Source organism: Trichechus manatus, unplaced genomic scaffold (assembly GCF_000243295.1).
Source record: "Trichechus manatus latirostris isolate Lorelei unplaced genomic scaffold, TriManLat1.0 scaffold00289, whole genome shotgun sequence".
Taxonomy (NCBI): Eukaryota; Metazoa; Chordata; class Mammalia; order Sirenia; family Trichechidae; genus Trichechus; species Trichechus manatus.
The window spans coordinates 796,923-815,516 of record NW_004444225.1 but is presented as its reverse complement, the minus strand read 5'-3'; the positions used below and the strand labels follow the sequence as shown (position 1 = coordinate 815,516).

Here is an 18,594-nt window from a genome sequence, read left to right as displayed (position 1 = left end):
ATGCAGACCTCTGGGGTGTTACTCATTTCTCCAGCTCTGGTCCACTGTTGTACCAGTGGTCTAATCAGGTCTGAGTCTGCCTTGCTCCTGAGTTGGCCAGAGATCCCATCTAAACAGACTTCCTATAGCAACTCCCAACTCCAGGTGGCCAGACGGGAATTCCAGACCAGTGTTGTCTCCCAGGATATTGATACAGCAGCCAAGTTTACTGGTGCTGGGACCAGCACAGTCGGTGTGCCTGGTTCAGGGACTGGCATTGGGACAGTGTTTTGCAGCTCGATCATCAGCTATGCCAGGAACCAAACCATCTCTTAAGCAGCAGCTTTTTTCCTATGCCATTCTGGGATTTGCCCTGTCTGAGGCCACGGGGCTCTTCTGTTTGATGGTCACCTTCCTCATCCTCTTCCTCATGTGAAGCTCCATGGGCGGGTCACCCACCAGATTCCAGGTCTTGCCCTGTGCTGGAGTGTGCTATTGCCTGTTGTCATCGTGTCGATTCTGACTCATAGCGACCCTATAGGACAGAGTAGAGCTACCCCATAGAGTTTCCAGGAGCACCTGGTGGATTCAAACTGCCGACCTTTTGGTTAGCAGTCACCTCTTACCTACTACACCACCAGGGTTTCCATGGAGTGTGCTATGAAGGAGCCCTGGTAGCTCAGTGGTTACAGCGCTCATCTGCTAACCTGAAGGTCAGCGGTTTGAACCCACCAGCTGCTCCAAGGGAGAAAGATGTAGCAGTCTACTTCTGTAAAGATTTACAGCCTCAGAAATCCTATGGGGTAGTTCTACTTTGTCCTATAGGGTTACTATGAGTTGGAATTAACTCAACAGTAGTGGGTTGAGTGGTTAATGGTGGAGTATGCTAAGCTTTACCATTAAACGCAATGTTTCTCTAAAAATAAAATAATAAAATAAAGGTTGGTGGTTCCAACCCATTCAGTGACTCCTGACAAATTGCTTCTGTAAAGACTACAGCCAAGGAAACCCTAGGGAACAGTTTTACTCTGTAACATATGGGGTTGTCACGAGCTGAACTGACTTGATGGGAAAACAACAGCAATGGACAACAACATATTATACGTCAACAGAAATTTTACTTAAAAAATTGAGATGGTGAGACCATAGAGACTTGGTTTTCAAATTCAGTTTAGTCATTTACTGGTTGTGGAATATTCAGAAAATTACACAAAATTAATAGGCTAAGCATTCAACTGAAGAAGCTAGGAAAAAAAATACAGTAAAGCAAAGAAAGCAAAGTAAAGGAGACAAGATTAATAAATTAGAACAAGGAAAAATAACAATAATCCACAAAACAGGTTTTCAAATGACTAATAAAATAGTTGACCTTTAGCAAGTGTTCGAAGAAAATTAAAATAAGGCATGTCTGAATAAATGAACATGAAGGCATAAATGCTGATAAAGTAGATACTTAAAAACATTCTATAAACATGTTCATGCTGACAATTTTGAAAATTTGCATGTAATAGTTATTAGAAAACTTTAAGTTGCCAATTTTTTTTAAACTGAAATAAGCCACAAAACATTTGAGAAATTTACTCAGTTATAAATTCACTATCACTATCGTAGCAAGCTATAAAGATATAGATTGCAATTACTAGTCAGCATTTGTGAACTTTGTCTAAAAGGATCCTGAATCGCAAAGATGTAGAGTCAGTACTATTACTGCTGTTGTTGCTATCATGTAAGTACTACTATTTCATTTTACCGAGACCTACGTAAGTAACTTGTCCAAGGTCATGCAGATAAAACCATAGGAGAACTTTGATTCAGGACTGTGTCTTTATAATTCTAAAATCTTAATTACTAGTCAATTTATCCTCAACTCAACACCTAGACTGGTTACTTGACTCATCTTCTATCATACTATTTACTTAGTTGAACCATTCAAAACTGTCTCTTCACTCTGTATATTAAAACCAAAACAAACAAACAAACAAACCCATTGCCATCAAGTGATTCTGACGCATAGCACCCCTGCAGGACAGAGTAGAACTGTCCCATAGAGTTTCCAAGGAGTGGCTGGTGGATTCAAACTGCCAACTTCTTGGTTAGCAGGTATAGCTTGCTGTAGCCCTTAACCACTGTGCCAGTCTGTATATTAGGCCACATGAATTGACTGCTCCAGCTCTGAGTACTATCCTAGAGGTCAGAGCAGCATAAAACAGGGCATGCCCTTGAAAAGGTTCCTGTTAACAAGCTTGGTTCTCAACCAGGGGTGACTTTTCCCTGCAAGGGTTGTTTGGCAGTGACTGTAGGCATTTTTGGAGCTCTGGTAGCACAGTGGTTAAGAGCTTGGCTGCTAACCAAAAGGTTGGCAGTTCGAATCCACCAGCTGCTCCTTGGAAACCCTATGCGGCAGTTCTACTCTGTCCTATAGGGTTGCTATGAGTTGGAATTGACTCAATGGCAGGATAGGTTGTTTTGGGTTGCCATTTTGGTAGTCACAACCGGGGAGGTCATCTAACGGGCAGAGGTCAGGGATGCTGCTAAACATCCTACAACACACAGGACAGTCCCCCACAATAAAGGACCAAATGTCAATAGTGCCTAGGTTGAGAAACCCTGGCTTAGAGGATGGCTCTTTTTACTTGGCTTCACTAGAATTAATTACTCACATGGTAAGGAAGGTGTCAAATTTTTTTTTTTTTTTAACTTTTCTGCTGACGTAAACAACATCCGGTAGTCCCAGGTCTGCTGGAGGGAGGAAGGCTACTGGTGGGTATGCTTATATTTTATAGTAAATAGTGAAGGAATTCTCTTCTGAAGGTTTTATTTAGGGCCTAAAATTTCTAGCAAAGCCGTTGCCTTATTATCTATAGTAAGAATTATAGCTATGGGTAAGTGAATGCTTGTTCTGGGCGAGATTCTTTTTTACATTTACATCACCAATCCTTCAGAAATTTAAGTATTATTATCTGCATTTTATAGATGTAGAAATCGAAGTTTAGAGTGTCTAGTTAAGATCACACAGCTAGTAAGTGGTGGAATTCAGAGCTATGTGACTTCAAAGTTTGTGCTTTATTCAACATTCCTTGTTGCTAAACCTCCCAGGCATGACCAAAACCCTTTGTTTAAGAACCCTATCTTTGTTAAAGAACTAGGTTGTTTGGGTTTTTTCCTATGCTAGGAAAAAAAATTTATTTTAGCTGAAGACATTTGTATACTTATAATTTTTTTAATGCCTTAGTAATTATTATGAAATATCACATTTCTAGGCTCCCAGGATCTACTATACACACAGTAGCACGGCTCACTGATCACTCCTTTCTTGCTAGTTACCAAAACATTGGTGCTCTTTCTATTTTCAAGAAGACTTAACCACTAGGTTCTTAGTTTAGTCATAACATTTGAATGAATAGATTAGAAGGACCACAAGTAACTGAACTGCTTTAGTTGCTGTTTCAGAGACCTTAGCTCACATCTTATTTCATAAGCGGGCGATTTTTTTGACCCACCTAGCTTCGTAGTTTATTCTCAATGCTTAGAACTGAATTAAAAAATGAGCAGGTAAGTAGCTAAAATATTAGCATATATTCTTAATTAAATGTGATTCACAAAAAAAAAAATTCTTTTTTTTGTTTAGGTCACTCTAACAAGATCCATTAAAAATGAGGTGTACTACAAATTATAGATATTCTCTATTCATAGCTCAATAAGTAAAGGAAAGCTTTTCATTTCCCATACTCAGTCTATTGTAGAGGATTCTTACCCAAGCAAAGTGAAAAGGCAAGTTACTTTTTGTTGAATTAGAAATTTTAGATTCTCATAATGCCCAAACTTAGGTTTTAATCAATTTTTTTTTCTCCAATTAGATGATCCAAAATAGATATTTCTTGGAAACTGACAATGTTTGGTGGGTCCATTTTTGAGGGAGAAGTTTTTTTTTTTTTTTTTTTGTTAGGAAGTAGAGATTCTTTGGACTGAAGGAGAATTAGTTTTCTCTCCATTTCCCTTAATATGGTATATAAGTAAGAGTGGCTTATTTGAAAAACGCACTGTTCCATGTTGGTGGGATTTTCCCTTTGTTAAGTGAAACCACTCCCTCCTGTACAAGTTAGGATGCTTTCCCTCATTGGGGAGAGAAATATTTTTTCATGGGCAGGTAAATAACTTAATACAGAGCTGAAATAAAGGGAATCCTAAGGGCAATCCCTTGTGGACACTTATGGTAAAGCAGTTATAAAGAATCTAAAGGAATTTTGGGTGACGCTAGTTATTTTGGAATTTATCAGAGATTTTGGGAGCCTTTTGATAAGATTTTAGTAAGATTGAAAAATTAAAAACATTACTGAACGTGATATTCTTGTCTTAATTTTAAAAGATAATAATTTCATTTTATAAAAAGATATGCTAACACCCTACTCCCATATATACAGTTATATATTTGAAAGTGTTATAACTACCAAGTGAGAAATAATCGTGTGCTTTTCAGTTTGGATTTATTTTACTCTTTCCATTCCCAAATATTTCAGCTTATTTGGGGGAGGGGACAGGTAGGGATGAGATGGGAGGGAAGTATGTGTTTTACCTTGTTTGGTGTTTTGTTTTATTATGCTTCTCTGTAACTTTTGATCTATAGGCTGAGGTTTCCAGCCCCCATAAAAGAAAAGAAAAACTTGGTGGTGATATTACCAGAGTATGAAATGGAGAAATGTGCGCAATTCACCTTAATTTGGTTTATGATAACAGGACATTTGCAGGCAAGACCCCCAGTTTTGTCTGCTAGTTTTTAATGAATGGACTTAGGGGAGGAACAAAGAGAGGTTGCTCTTCCCTGAGTCTTACCATCTTTGGTCTGTGTCTTTATGACGACAGTTGATGTCTAGTTACTTCAGCTCATCTGAGTACAGAGCTTATAAGTTCCAGATCACTAATTCAATTCCCATATGGTCCAGTTGGATTTTGTTCAGTTCTGTGGCTGCAGGTTATCTCTGAACTGCCATCTCACAAAAAGTGGCACTGATCGCCGAAGACAGAACCAGAGATGGTGAGTGAAGAAGTGCAAATCCACCACCACCTCCAGGAAAGTACTAAAAACACAGACCTACCGTGGCAAATTAGTTCTTACTTCTGGGTAAACAAAAGAAAATAATATATTTTATTTATATTGGGCTGTACAGTCTATCAGCACCTTTAAATCAGCTCATTTAACTCTCACAACAACCCACTGAGGTAGGTATTTTCAACTACTTATAAGTATCATGGACTCCATGATGCTGAATATAGCACAGGGGGAAAGATGATGTACTTTGGACTCAGAGCTGAGTTTGAAGCCCAGCTTTGATAATACATAACATTGTGAAGTGGGAAAAGTTACTTAGTTTCTTAATATCTTAGGGTAAAAAATATTTGACTTACATTGTAAAGGTTAAAACAAATGATGCATGTAAAGCACTTAGCATCATGCCTGACATACCACATTTTCATAAATGATCTGCTTGAGATCACACAATTAGTTAGGTGGCAAAACTAGGACTTGCACACAGTTCTCCTGACTACAAGTCATAATGAAAGACAGAGGTGGAAAATAACCCTCATTTTTCTTCAGACAGTGGTTTCCAAACCTGCCTGTGCATTAGAGGTACTTGAGGAGTATGGCAGGCTGCATGGGTTTCCAAATCTATTCTCTACTTTTTCTTGGGTACATAGCTGACCAGCTACACACTATTATTTCCCAGTCATGTGATGAAGTCCTCACTAAAAGAGTGGGAGCATAAGTGATGTGGGCAACCCCTGCCCCACTTGCTGATAAGGAAATTGCTTGACTTGAACCTCTACTCTTTCCCTTTCCAAGAGCTGGAAGGTGAATGTGACAATGATCTGCTTTGAACAGATAGTCAAGGGCAAGATCCTAGGCACTGCATTTGTATAACACTTCTTGGTTGTAAACTGGCTCTATGGATGAACAAGATGGTAGAAACCTGGGGTTGTTAATGATTACATGGAGCCCAGCTACCCTGACAGCCTGCATTGCTCACGTCAAGACCATTAAGTGAGAAAGAAAGAAATTCCTGTATTTTTGTTACTGTATTTTTTGGTGTGTCATGGATTGAATTGTGTCCCCCAAAAATGTCTGTCAACTTGGCTAGGCCATGATTCTCAGTTGTGTGATTGTCCACCATTTTGTCATCTGATGTGATTTTCCTATGTGTTATAAATCCTATCTCTATGATGGTGATGAGATGGGATTAGAGGCAGTTGTGTTAATAAGGTAGGACTCAATCTACAAGATTCGATTGTGTTTTGAGCCAATCTCTTCTGAGCTATAAAAGGGAAAAGTGAGCAGAGAGACTTTGGAACCTCATACCACCAAGAAAGCAGGGCAAGAAGCAGAATGCATCCTTTGGACCCTGGGTTTCCTGTGTGGAGAAGCTCCTACACCAAGGGAAGACTGATGACAAGGACCTTCCTCCAGAGCCGATGGAGAGAAAAAGCCTTCCCCTGGAGTTGGATCCCCAAATTCAGACTTATAGCCTACTAGACTGTGAGAGAATAAATTTCTCTTTGTTTCCGTTTGTTAAAGCCATCCATTTGTGGTATTTCTGTTATAGCAGCGCTAGATAACCAAGACATGAGGGGAGGTGCTCTTTGTTTCAGGAGCTTAATCTTTACTCTAAGCCTTTAGGGAGCTTTTACAAATATAGGTTTTCAAGCCTTACCAGACCTATAAAATCATAATATTTGAGAAGAGGCTCAGGTATTTACATCAGTAAAATGTAGTGATACATAACGATACTTGAAACCACGGGTCTGTATAACAAAGACTCTTTCTTTTTTTTTTAGAAAAGGAAGATAGGAATAAAGAAGAAAAACTATAAAGAGAGAATAGGGCAAATGAACAGAGAGAAGATGAGACAAGACCGAAGGTTCTTGGTATTTCTGGTGGCATTACCACTTTGGGGTCCCGTCCCTTTTTAAGGCCTGCCTTAGCATTCCTGCTCTTGGTTCACTGAGACACTTGCATATCCCTAAAACTGTGAAAGGGGAGAAGAAAATTATTATTTACAATTTTCCCTGCATTCCAAGGAGGTAGGTACTTCACTGTATAAGTGAAGAATGTGAGGTGTGAGAGTTACAGAGACCTCAGTTGCTCTGCGTGTGAAAACGGACTCTGGTCTGGGCCCAAACCCAAACACAACCCATTGCCATTGAGTCGGTTTCAACTCATAGTGGGTCTGGGCTCAGAAAAGCTTAAATGGAAAAGCTGAAGGGCAGAAGAAGAGACATAGACTGCTGCATTAGGAAGAACATTTTGGGAAATAATGGAAGTTTGCTGTACTGTATGGAATATAAACCCTCTTCTCCATCACCCTACAAAACCTTCAATAATAACATTTCTTGTTGCATGTGGGTAGTGTGTTGAAGAACTGGATGCGTGTCTGGATGCCTGGAATGTTTCAAAGTACTAAATTCAGCTTTGAGGTTGGTATGAGGAGAGATGAGTAGTTATCCGCGGGAGTCTAACCAGTATGGATTACAAGAAGTTGGTTTCTGTAGCTAACAACCAATAAAAGCACCAATTAGGACTGTTTATACTGAATGGATACAAACTTATAAAGCCTTTCAGTATAATGTATGCACTAACTTCTATGTTTTTTCTGTTTTTGATAGCTATCTCCTTGTGTTTTTCAATAGTAGCACTCAAATGTTTATTCCCTCTACACTTGATACCTATACTTGAGATATCAAATTGAGTTTAGGAAGCAAAAAATTATGGCAGCATTTCCAACTGGGTATAGTAGTTATCTTTATCTTCTTTTTTTAGACTGTTACTCATATTATGATGAACAGCCTCATTTCACTTCACAACAGCTGCGTTTTATGGATGTAGCTTGTTATGTTTGTAAAAGTCTATTGGTTACAAGTTGGCTTGAGTGCAAAGCATTCTGATTAATGATCATCTTCAAAATGGTGTGATAAAGTACTTGAGGATTCAGTGGATGCAGAGACAGCCCTGTAGCATTACTGGAGGTTCCTGAGTTTCTAGTCACTGTAGAAATATCTTTCCAAACACGGATCAACACCCACATCCTCCAAGAGATGAGAATTTGAGATAGGCATCTCCATCTCTTGTCAAAAGGCTGTTGCTAAGAACTATTACACGTTTCAATAGGAAGAAAGTCAGAGTGGGTGAGTTGTATTTGAAAATGGCAGAAGACATTATAATGTAACACATTATTGTTTTTATCTTTTGCATTTAGGTTATAAGCTAATAAAATCCAGGACTTCCTTTTATAATCATAAGACAACATATTTAGAATTCCAGGAATATCCCGGAAGTATTAATAATGAAGACTGTGCTGGGAGATTTGATTTGTTTGTGGACAGCTTGCTGCTGCTATTTTGTTTGGCTTTGGTTTTTATAACATTTTAGAATAGGAGAGTAATTGCTTCTACTGCTAAAGCATTTCCCCAGGATACCCATATGGGGCATATTTTAAATGAAGTAAAATCTCTTGTTGACGGCAACTCCCTTTCATTTCCCTCTATTATTAAGAATATATTTCTTCAAATCAGTTCTTAAAATTTACATCTGGAATAGGAAAATAGTGGATTCTAAATACGTCTTTGAAAATTAATTCTATAGTAGGTCTTCTTGCTGTCTAGGGGATTGAAATTTTGCTGCAGATTGTCTTTAAGTGGGCTCTCTGAATGCAGAGCAGGATTCAGTTAGTGAATAAGAGGAAGAGCGTATTGAAAACAAAGGAATGTTGGTGATGGCAATCAGCAAGCACTAAACAGATCATGGTTTTTAAAAATAAGCTCTGAATCAGAAGTCATAATCACTCAGTCACCTGCTGGGTTCATTTGCCCTTCAGATATAAGGACATCTCAAAGTATAGAACATTTTAATAGAGTAGTAGCAGGCAAGCTTGTTACTTAGGATTTTATTTGACAGGCTAGAGCTTGTTTCCAATATTCTTTTTCAGAATTACAGGGAAAACTGTATTCTAGGGTATACTGTAGAAAGATAAATTGCAGATGATACAAAAATAAAATAACACTTTTTTTGTTTTTTCTGTTTCCTTGCACAGATTATCTTTCTATGGCTATGACTACCAGATTCCATGATGAAGCAATTATGTAGTCAGTTCATTTAAATGGGTTGCTCGAATGACAGGCTGAAAAAGAAAATAACACAAATAGGTGCTGTTTGAGCATACAATTTGGTGCGGTAAACCTGGTAGTAGCATTATAGTGAAATGGCATGGCATTGCAACCAATTATTTTTGCTCTTTGTAAAGTCTTTGTAAAGACCTTCATACAAATTGACTTTCCAATCTTGTCTTCTAAGAGAATCACAGCATTAACTTGGATATTAATAATTTTTATATCTTTGTTGAAAATTTTGGAAACATTTACTATTTCTGATAAGAGGGAAAGAGTTCATGATCCTGCTGACTTTCAATCTATGTTCACAGATGTATAAAGTTCTGCAAATTCATACATACACAGTTTGACCTATAGATCACAAAAGCAGAACAGATTGAAAGGATGGGAAATGATGATGACCACTTTTCCATAATCTATTTTTTCTCTGATTGGGAACAGCTTATCATCAGGATGACACCCTAGTAGCCAATTTTAGGGTACTCTGGGACCTCAAAACACCATCCAGCCTTGTTTCTCTAACTATACATTCCCATCGGCATTTTCTCCATTCTTTTTTTTTTTTATATTTTATTGTACTTCAGGTGAAGGCCTACAGAACAAATAGTTTCTCATGAAACAGTAGTACACATGTTGTTTTATGACATTGGTTAACAACCCCACAACATATTAACCCTCTAAATTCTCAACCTTTTTTTTTTCCTCCATTCTTTTGAAGAGCGTCATCAATCAGAAGATCTTACACATTATTTCATAATTTTTATTGTGCAAGTATGTTAATTGCTGAAAAATTTAGAGAAGAACTATAAATAAAAATCCTATAAGTCTATCCCCCGACATAACAAATATTAACATCTCAGTCTCTTTTTTCTGTTCTTCCAGCCCTGCCTCCCATTCCCTTTCCCTCTTCCTTCCTTTCCTATCAGCTTAAATACGATTGTAATAAAGAGGACAATCCTCTCCATGGGTTAGATAACTCATTATTTGGAAGCAGAATCTCTATCTGGCCAGCTTGGTCCACCAATTCGTTAGGTTTGTGATAGATGCACACATACACAAATTTTTTCTCAATACTTAGGACACTACTTTGACTACTTCTTGTATAGAGTCTTTTCATAGAACTGTATGGTAGGACATGTCCCACTTGATCACACATAACTGTAAAGACAGCATCACAAATCTATGTTGTGCTCACAGATTGTACTTGATTTCTAGATAGCCAGAAGGCCATTAGAAAAAGAGCACCATAAACATCACATCCTTCTGGTCAGAGCCTGAACACACTTTAGTACATGTAAAGTAGCTTTTATTACTTACAGGAATCAGACAGCATACACCCAAATCTGTTGCCATCGAGTTGATTCCGACTCATAGCAACCCTGTAGGACAGAGTGGAACTTGCCCCATAGGATTTCCAAGGTTGTAATCTTTATGGAAGCAGACTACCACGTCTTTCTCCGTGTAGCTGCTGACGGATTCAAACTGTTGACCTTTCAATTAGCAACCGAGTGCTTAACCGCTGCGCCAGCAGGGAGAGGAATGGAGAAAACCGTGGCTGCCTCGCTTGTCCGAAGGATTTGCTCCTCCCATGTATAAGTTGTAACATAGGCATTGGAGGCTGTATTGAAGTGACTGCTGTTTGAGAGAATATTTAATCCTAGTGTAAGCATAAATTCTCTTGTAGAGCGCATCTGGGAGGAATTTTTATTTTTGTTTTTTCATCTCAAGGCCAGAGGGAGCCATATAAGGGAAAACTGGCTGTTTTGAATAGTGCCTGTAGAGTTGCTGTGAGTTGGAATGGACGGCAACAGATTTGGGTTGTTTTTGGTGAGTAGTAAAAAGGAGCCCTGGTGGCGCAGTGGTTAAATGCTTGGCTGCTAACCGGGAGGTTGGCAGTTTGAACCCACCAGCCACTCTGAGGGAGAAAGGTGTGTTTCCATAAAGATTACAGCCTCGGAAACCCTACGGGGCAGTTCTACTCTTCCCGCAGGGCGCTATGAGTCAGAATTGACTCAACAGCAATGGTTAGTAGTTAAAAGACAGATTCTTAAATCAAACAGACTTAGTCATGATGAATAATCTTACAGAAACCTCTCAAGTTATCTAAGCCTCCATGTAAGCCTCTGTAAAATATAGATAATAATAGTGACTAGCTTTACAGGGTTTTTGAGAGCACAACTCTCTCTTTCATATGTTCTCTTGTTGCAATATCTTCCTCTAACCTAAGCTGCTATATTCATTTTGATAGAAGGTAGAGTGTCTTAGGTTAAGTTCTTCGGAAAAGATCCGAGACAGAGCTTTCTGACAAGAAGTTTACTGGAGAGTGTGCTTAGGACAACACCTGAAAGGAAGTAGGGGAGGCAGGCATAGGCAGAGGGAATAGCAGACCTTTGGTGCTAGTGTGACAGAGGCCTCAGCCAATCCCACGGGGAGCTCTGGTTCTGGGATGGCCATTCAGACTCGTTGCAAGTTAAGGCAGGGAGCTGGGCCTTTGTATCCCTGCACTGAGCAGGCATTAGATGTGGCCTGCCCCAGGGGAAAGGGCATGGGTTTGAGCTAGGTATCTGTATTTGACTGAGGGTAATTTGCAGAGAGGGACAGCAGCAAATATACCCGCAGCTAGGGAAATGAGTTCGTCAGTCATGAAGGGGATGTCTGAGCAGCACACCACAACATCCTCTACTCTCCACCCTATGTGCTGCTCGGACTCACTTGCGTTTTAAAATAAGTTCATCTCATCTAGGAACAGATTCTCCATGATTCTGGTTTTTTCATTTCCTGGGAAAACTCATAAGGTAAAGGTTCGTGGGAAGAAACTATAACCCTGTTGGTCTTACTCATTCTAGATGTTTTTTAACTCTCAGCTAGCATCTGTGTTGATCTGCTGGCTTTCTTGGGGGGCAGTCTAAGCCCTTACCCCTCTGAGGACTGAGCCCCTGGTGGTCGAGATCTTCTCAGCACGTGGCTGCTGTCTTTGTCCATTTACAATCAAAATTCTGCCGGGGAGTAACAAGAGACAGTCCGGTGCCAAATGTGTTCTTCACTTGCTCCATTGTGTAAAAGCAGCCCTACTTCCTCCCAATGATTAGGGTTGATTACCCCTGCCTGTTTGGTGAACACTTTTCTTGGCTCTGGTCGTGTGGTACATGGATCCTGAAGTGATTGGGTATTAGCCATAGATCACTGTGTTCCCTGGTGGAAACATTCACCCTCTGGTGACCAGAACCTCTAAACGGGCAGAGTCCAGAGCTGTAGTGGTAGGGAACACAAATTCTCCAAGTGGTCACTGGCAATAATGATAAGCAGAGTCACTCCTACTGACACTTTTTGGTTCTTGAGCCCATGTATTTTACCTAATGGGGATCCAACGTTAGTCATTGCTTTAGGATGTATGCTGTGTCCTTGATGATGGTGCCCCATCCTCACAGGCATCTTCAAGCTGGTTCCTCAGCTGTGCCTTCAAAAGCCTATTCGATTTCTCTTTCAGGTTGGTGGCTTCTGGTGATATGGTTTGTAGTGGGACCAACGGATCACATGGTCATATGCCCACTGCCACACCTCTTTACTATAAAATGTGTTCTTTAGTGCACAGTGTTAAGAGGGATCCCTGTATTAGTGGATCAAATATTCTTTAAGCCCTTGTGGAGGGCTTTATGTAGGTCACAAAAAACTCTTAAGAAAGCTTTGCTATTATTATTCTTGAAAATGCCAAAGGAAATATAGTCATAATGCTCCAAAAGTCTCTTTAAATTATTCTTTCAACATCTCTCCTATGGTAGCTTGATTACATTAGTGGTGCCAACGCTTGACTCCCTCCCTGTATCCATACCTGTAATGGTTTGTTGTATTAATGGTTCCCAATAATCACAACTCTCTGTATCCTTGCTCTTGTGTAATCACTTCCCTTGTTGACCCTGGCCTTGGCTCTGTGATTTTCTTTGGCTCTGTGACTTGCTTTGGCCAAAGGAACATTAGCGAACATGACACAAAATACTTATAATTGAGGTTGTCCTCCCATGTTTCCAAACTCAGCCACCCTGAGGAAGCCTGGGCTAGCCTATTGGTGATACATGGCCCATCAGACGATCAGCACTAACAATCAGATAGGTGTGTAAGGACATCGTAGGTCATCCAGACTCAGCTAAACTGTTCATTGAGCCTAGGGAAGACCTAAAGAAGAATCTCCCTGAATAATGAGCAAATTAAATGGTGGTTGTTTTATGTTACAGCATTTGAGATGGTTTTGATTGTACAGTAGATAAGGCTTTGCATTTTCTCTCACTAAAGAGGCAGATTCATTTCACTATCTCTTGTCTTTGTCCATGAGGTTTGCTTTGGATGATGGGATGTTAGCAGATATGATATAAGTAAAGGCTTGAAAAAGCACTTATATAAGTTTTGCTTTCTCTCTTGCTTCTCTGCCTTTGTCATGGGAAAGGCTAGCTTGCTAGAGAAGAGACTCAGTTCCCAACTGCTCCAGTTGCAGCTGAGGCTCTCCAAGGTCAGCTGATTGCAGCCGATTGCCAGACATGTGAGTGAGCCCAGCTAAGGCCAGAACTGCCAAGTCATGCTCAGACTAAATTGATGACTGTGATGGTTAATATTATGTGTCAACATGGCTAAGCCGTGATTCTCAGTGTTACGTAATTATCCTCCATTTTTTGATCTGATGTAAGGGGAGTTTCCTGTGGCCTGCATCCAATATACATGGACGTTCTGGCAAAGCTCGCTTGCTTGAGATCTTTCATCCAACTTGTCATCCTCTGACCTCCAGTTCTTGGTACTTGAGCCAGCAACCTGCTGCCTGACCTGCAGATTTTGGGATTTGCCACCTCCTGCAACCCCGTGAGCCAGTAGCCTTTTGCCCGACCTGCTCATTTTCGGTTCATCAGCCCTTGCAACCACGTGAGTTAGGAGAAGCCTCCAGCCTGACGCCTCGCCCATGAATTTGGGACTTGCCAGCCTCCACAAATGCATGAGCCATTTCCTTGAAATAAATCTCTCTCTCTCTCTATATATATATATATATATGCTTTTCTGGCTTTGCTCCTCTGGAGAACCCAGCCTAAGACAATGACCTACAGACTTTTGAGCTAAATAAATGTCTTTGAATCTGAGCCACTGAGTTTTGAGGTAATTGTAACACAACATTATTATGACAATAGATAACTAATGCATCTCCCTGGCTTAAGTTTTATGCTCTCACAGCAGCTGCTACAACACTGTCTCATCTACCCAAATCTTTCCATATAATTCTCTCACTGCTCTGATTTTCTAAGTGTATATTTCATCGTCTTTTCTCAAGCCCACACTGGTGACTCAGGTCTGAGCTTTATCATTTGTTCCTGCTCCCAAATGGCCCCTAGCATCACCTCAGACCTGATAAGCTTCATAATTCTGAGACTCATGCAGCCCCTAAATTTGTATGATGAAACTCAGAATTTTTAAATAATTGGTGGATAAAAATCGCATTTGTTGGGACTGATTCAATCAATTCCGATGATAAAAGCTTAGCTTCACTGTTCCTTCAATAGCTGGCTCACTGCAGTAGTCCCTCTAATCAAAACACAAACATGGAACATTTTTCCCAATCTTGATGTTTGGTCATGAATTCTGCGTGCAAACCCTTGCTACTTTATAGCCTGCTTTAAAAGCTTTCTAGGGCAGAGAAACAGTCTACCAGGAACATGGAAGTCCTGAAATGAACTCAGATGCTGGATCTAGTATAAACCCATTGCAGTCAAGTCTATTCTGACTCACAGCGACCCTATAGGACAGAGCAGAACTGCCTCATATGGCTTCCAAGGCTGTAATCTTTACGAAAGCAGACTGCTACATCTTTCTCCCACAGAGTGCTAGTGGGTTCCAACCACTGACCTTTCGTTTAGCAGTTAAGCACTTAACCACTGTGCCACGAGAGCTCCTCGGGTCCAGTATACTCTCACTAAATGCCCTAGTATTATCAATCGCCAGTCAGCATTTCAGTGGTATGTGTCAATCATGGCTCAAATGACTCCCCCTGAGATGGTGCTGTCTGGAAAGTTCTCTTCTTAAAGTGTCAGTGTCACCTGAACCAGTGTAGAGGATACTAAGATCAATCGAAGGACCCACAGCAGCCACCAAGTCTCCAGAGGATTCAGTCAGTAAAACTGAAAAATGAATTTGAACTAGTCCAAGCATGTCTGATCAATCTTTCTCTTGCCAAAAATAATTCTAATTTCTAAAAAGTAATAGGTATGCTTTGAGACTGAGTTAAAAACCAATATCCATCTTGTAACTTTATCAGTGAATTTTTTATACTTTCTCATTTTAGTAAATTCATATAATGCTGTATGATTCTGGTTTCCACGTGGAACATCTATGCTGGAACCATGTTCTTTTTCCCCTAAACTATAATTTCAAATTTCAGACTATAATCTTCTCAATATTCCTCTGGTTTACCAGTGTTATTCCAACAAGTACTATGGCTCCAAATTCTTCAATGTGTGAACCTCAGTAACCTAGGAGACTTCACTAAGTCTCAGTTTCTTCATCTCTAAAATGGGATTAATAACAGAATGGGGATATTATTATAATAGTTATGATAATAGTGTTGTTGTGAGAATTAAATTAGATAATCTCTGAAAACACTTAGCATCATGACTTAGCATCATGCCTGGCATGTAATGAATCCTCCATAAATGTTCATAGTAATTATTAAAAGGAACTATAAAAAACTGATGTCTATTGTTTTAAGCCATAGTTTGTAGTTTTAGTAGAGGCTGAATATGATCAAAAGACATATTTAACTTAACTGATATAACAAACACTTACCTAGTTAATTCATTTCTTCAGTAAGTATTTATCATGTACCTACTACATACCAGGAACTGCATGTGGGTCCTTCCTCCATAGAGCATATGATTTAGTAGGATTGACAGATATTAATCACATATTATCCAGTTAATTAATTCAACAATTACCATATGATTATAACAACAAAAAATATAATAGGTCAGGCAACCTTTTTAAAAATTATTTTTACATCTTGAATAATCTCATTTATATTTCTTTGTATCCATCAAAATTATTTAGTTCATGACTTACTAATTTATTATTTTTGTTTAAAATACAGTATAGATATTGAAAATATAGTAGTTAGGTATTTTATAAAAGAGCCATGGTGGCACAGTGGTTGAGAACTCTGTTGCTAACTGAAAACTCAGCAGTTCGAACTCATCAGCTGTACTGTAGGAGAAAGATGAGGTAGTCTGCTTCCTTAAAGATCATAGTCTTAGAAACCATATGGGGTAATTCTACACTGTCCTATAGGGTCACTATAAGTTGGAATTGACTTGATGGCAATGGTTGGGCAGGCATTTTATATATAATATGATAGTATGCTTTCATATGATTTTGAAGAAAATCTATATAAATGCTTGGTGGTTTTGGAAAAGTGGCTTGTCATTAGTAAGATTTTAATAACCTAGATGAAAATGGTCACACTGTTCTAAAAGATGAGTGAAATAATAATAAGATAGGTAGAAGGAGGGAACTTAGGCTTAGATCTCTATGTCAAGAATCTCGAAGCACTTATTGCAAAGCCACTCACCCAGCATAAATGATTATTGACATGAATGGACAAATCACTACTTGCAAGGATACTTCTTTTCCCCAAATTCAAAATACATTTATATGCTACATATACTATTTAACACACCTTTGTCTGATAAATACTGTTACCCTTGAGATAAAACAAATTCACTCTTTATAAGAAGTCCTTGCTTCTCTAAGATATAAATAATACAGTATATAGTCACAATTGTTGTGTGCTTTACAGAGTAATATTTTATTATAATTGCCTCAATAGAATTTAAGATACTTGAATCATTAACAGTATTGAAAGGAACTATAGGTTTAGTGGATAAAATGTATTACAGCATCCTATAGACTTCTTTTTTCTTTGAACATTTTATTGTTGTTTAGGTGAAAGTTACAGAGCAAATTAGTTTCCCACTCAACAATTTATACACAGCTTGTTTCCTGACATTGGTTGCAAACCCCTGAATGTGTCAGCACTCTCCCCCATTCTTCCCTAGGTTCCCCATGTCCATTTGCCCAGCTTTCCTGCCCCTACTATCCTTCTGAACTTTGCTTTTGGGCAAACGCTGCCCTTCAGTTCTTGTATAGTTGATGTTCTGAGGTGTACATTCCTCACTGGTGTTATTGTTCATTTCACAGGCCTGTCTATTGTATGGCTATAATGTGATCTCCAGAAGTGATTTCATTTCCAAGTTTGAAGAGTGTCTAAGGGCTATAGTCTCTGGGGTTCCACCAGTCTCTATCTGACCAGTAAGTCTGGTCTTATAAATAATTTTGTTCTACATTTCTCTCCCACTCTGTCCATGACCTACTTTTGTGGTCTAAGTCAGAGAGGTCGGTAGTGGTAGCGGGGCACCACCTAGTTCTTCTGGTCTCAGGCTAGTGGAGGCCGTGGTTCATGTGGTCATCCAATAGACTTTTTAAAGCACCTTTTCTGATTCTTGGAAGCAATTGAACTATACTTTATGGATGGTTTTTAATGAATTATGAAGAGCAAGTTTTTTTTTTTTGGTCTCATATAGTAAATTGTTTAAAGGAGCACAGGACTCAGGGGTTACAGTCTTTACTTTTTGAGTTAACCTGCTATTTAGTTAAAAGGTGATTTCAGGGGATAGTTTCTGTTCAAGGTCTAAAGAATATCTCAGAGTTATAGTCTTGGGGATTCCTCTAATCTCGTAGGGCCCAGTAAGTCTGGGTTCTTTGAGCATTTGAAATTCTGTTCTACATTTTCTCCCCCTCCCTATCAGGATACATCTGCTGTGACCCTGATTAGGACATTTGGTATTGTTAGTCAGGCACCATCTAGTTCTCTGGTCTCAAGGTAGAGAAGGCTGTGGTTTGTGGAGACAATTAGTCCTGTAGACTGGCTCCTTCTTTGATTCTAGGGTTTCCTTCTTTCTCTTTTGCTCCAGATGAATAGAGACCAATAGTTGTATCTTAGGTGGCTGCTTGCAAGTTTTTAAGACCCCAGATGCTAGTCACCAAACTAGGATGTAGAACACAAGCTTTATGAACTATATTATGCCAGTTGACTGAATTGTCCCAGGAGACTATGACCCTAATTCGTTTTCATATATATGTATAATAAAATGAATTAGGGTCAACCTATATCTATCTATCTATCGATCTATCTATCTATCTATCTATCTATATGTGGTGGTTGTTGTTGCAAAATTATATCTAACTTAGCATTTACCAAAACATCCTTTTTCTTGTGTTCAACTTAGAGGCATGAGTTACCTTGGTCAAGCTGTGCATACTTTGCCTACGTTCTGTACTGCCTTTCCCATCACCATAAATAAAAAGCAACTACTATACCTACAGAATACTAAGCATTTTTATAGCTATAGCTAGTATAACTTTCATTATTGAAGGTGA

General features: G+C 39.1%; 1 pseudogene; it reads left to right on the top strand.

The window, feature by feature from the left end:
* LOC101344273 (ATP synthase F(0) complex subunit C1, mitochondrial pseudogene) lies at positions 1–415 on the top strand (annotated as a pseudogene).
* The last annotated feature ends 18,179 nt before the right edge of the window (positions 416–18,594 follow it).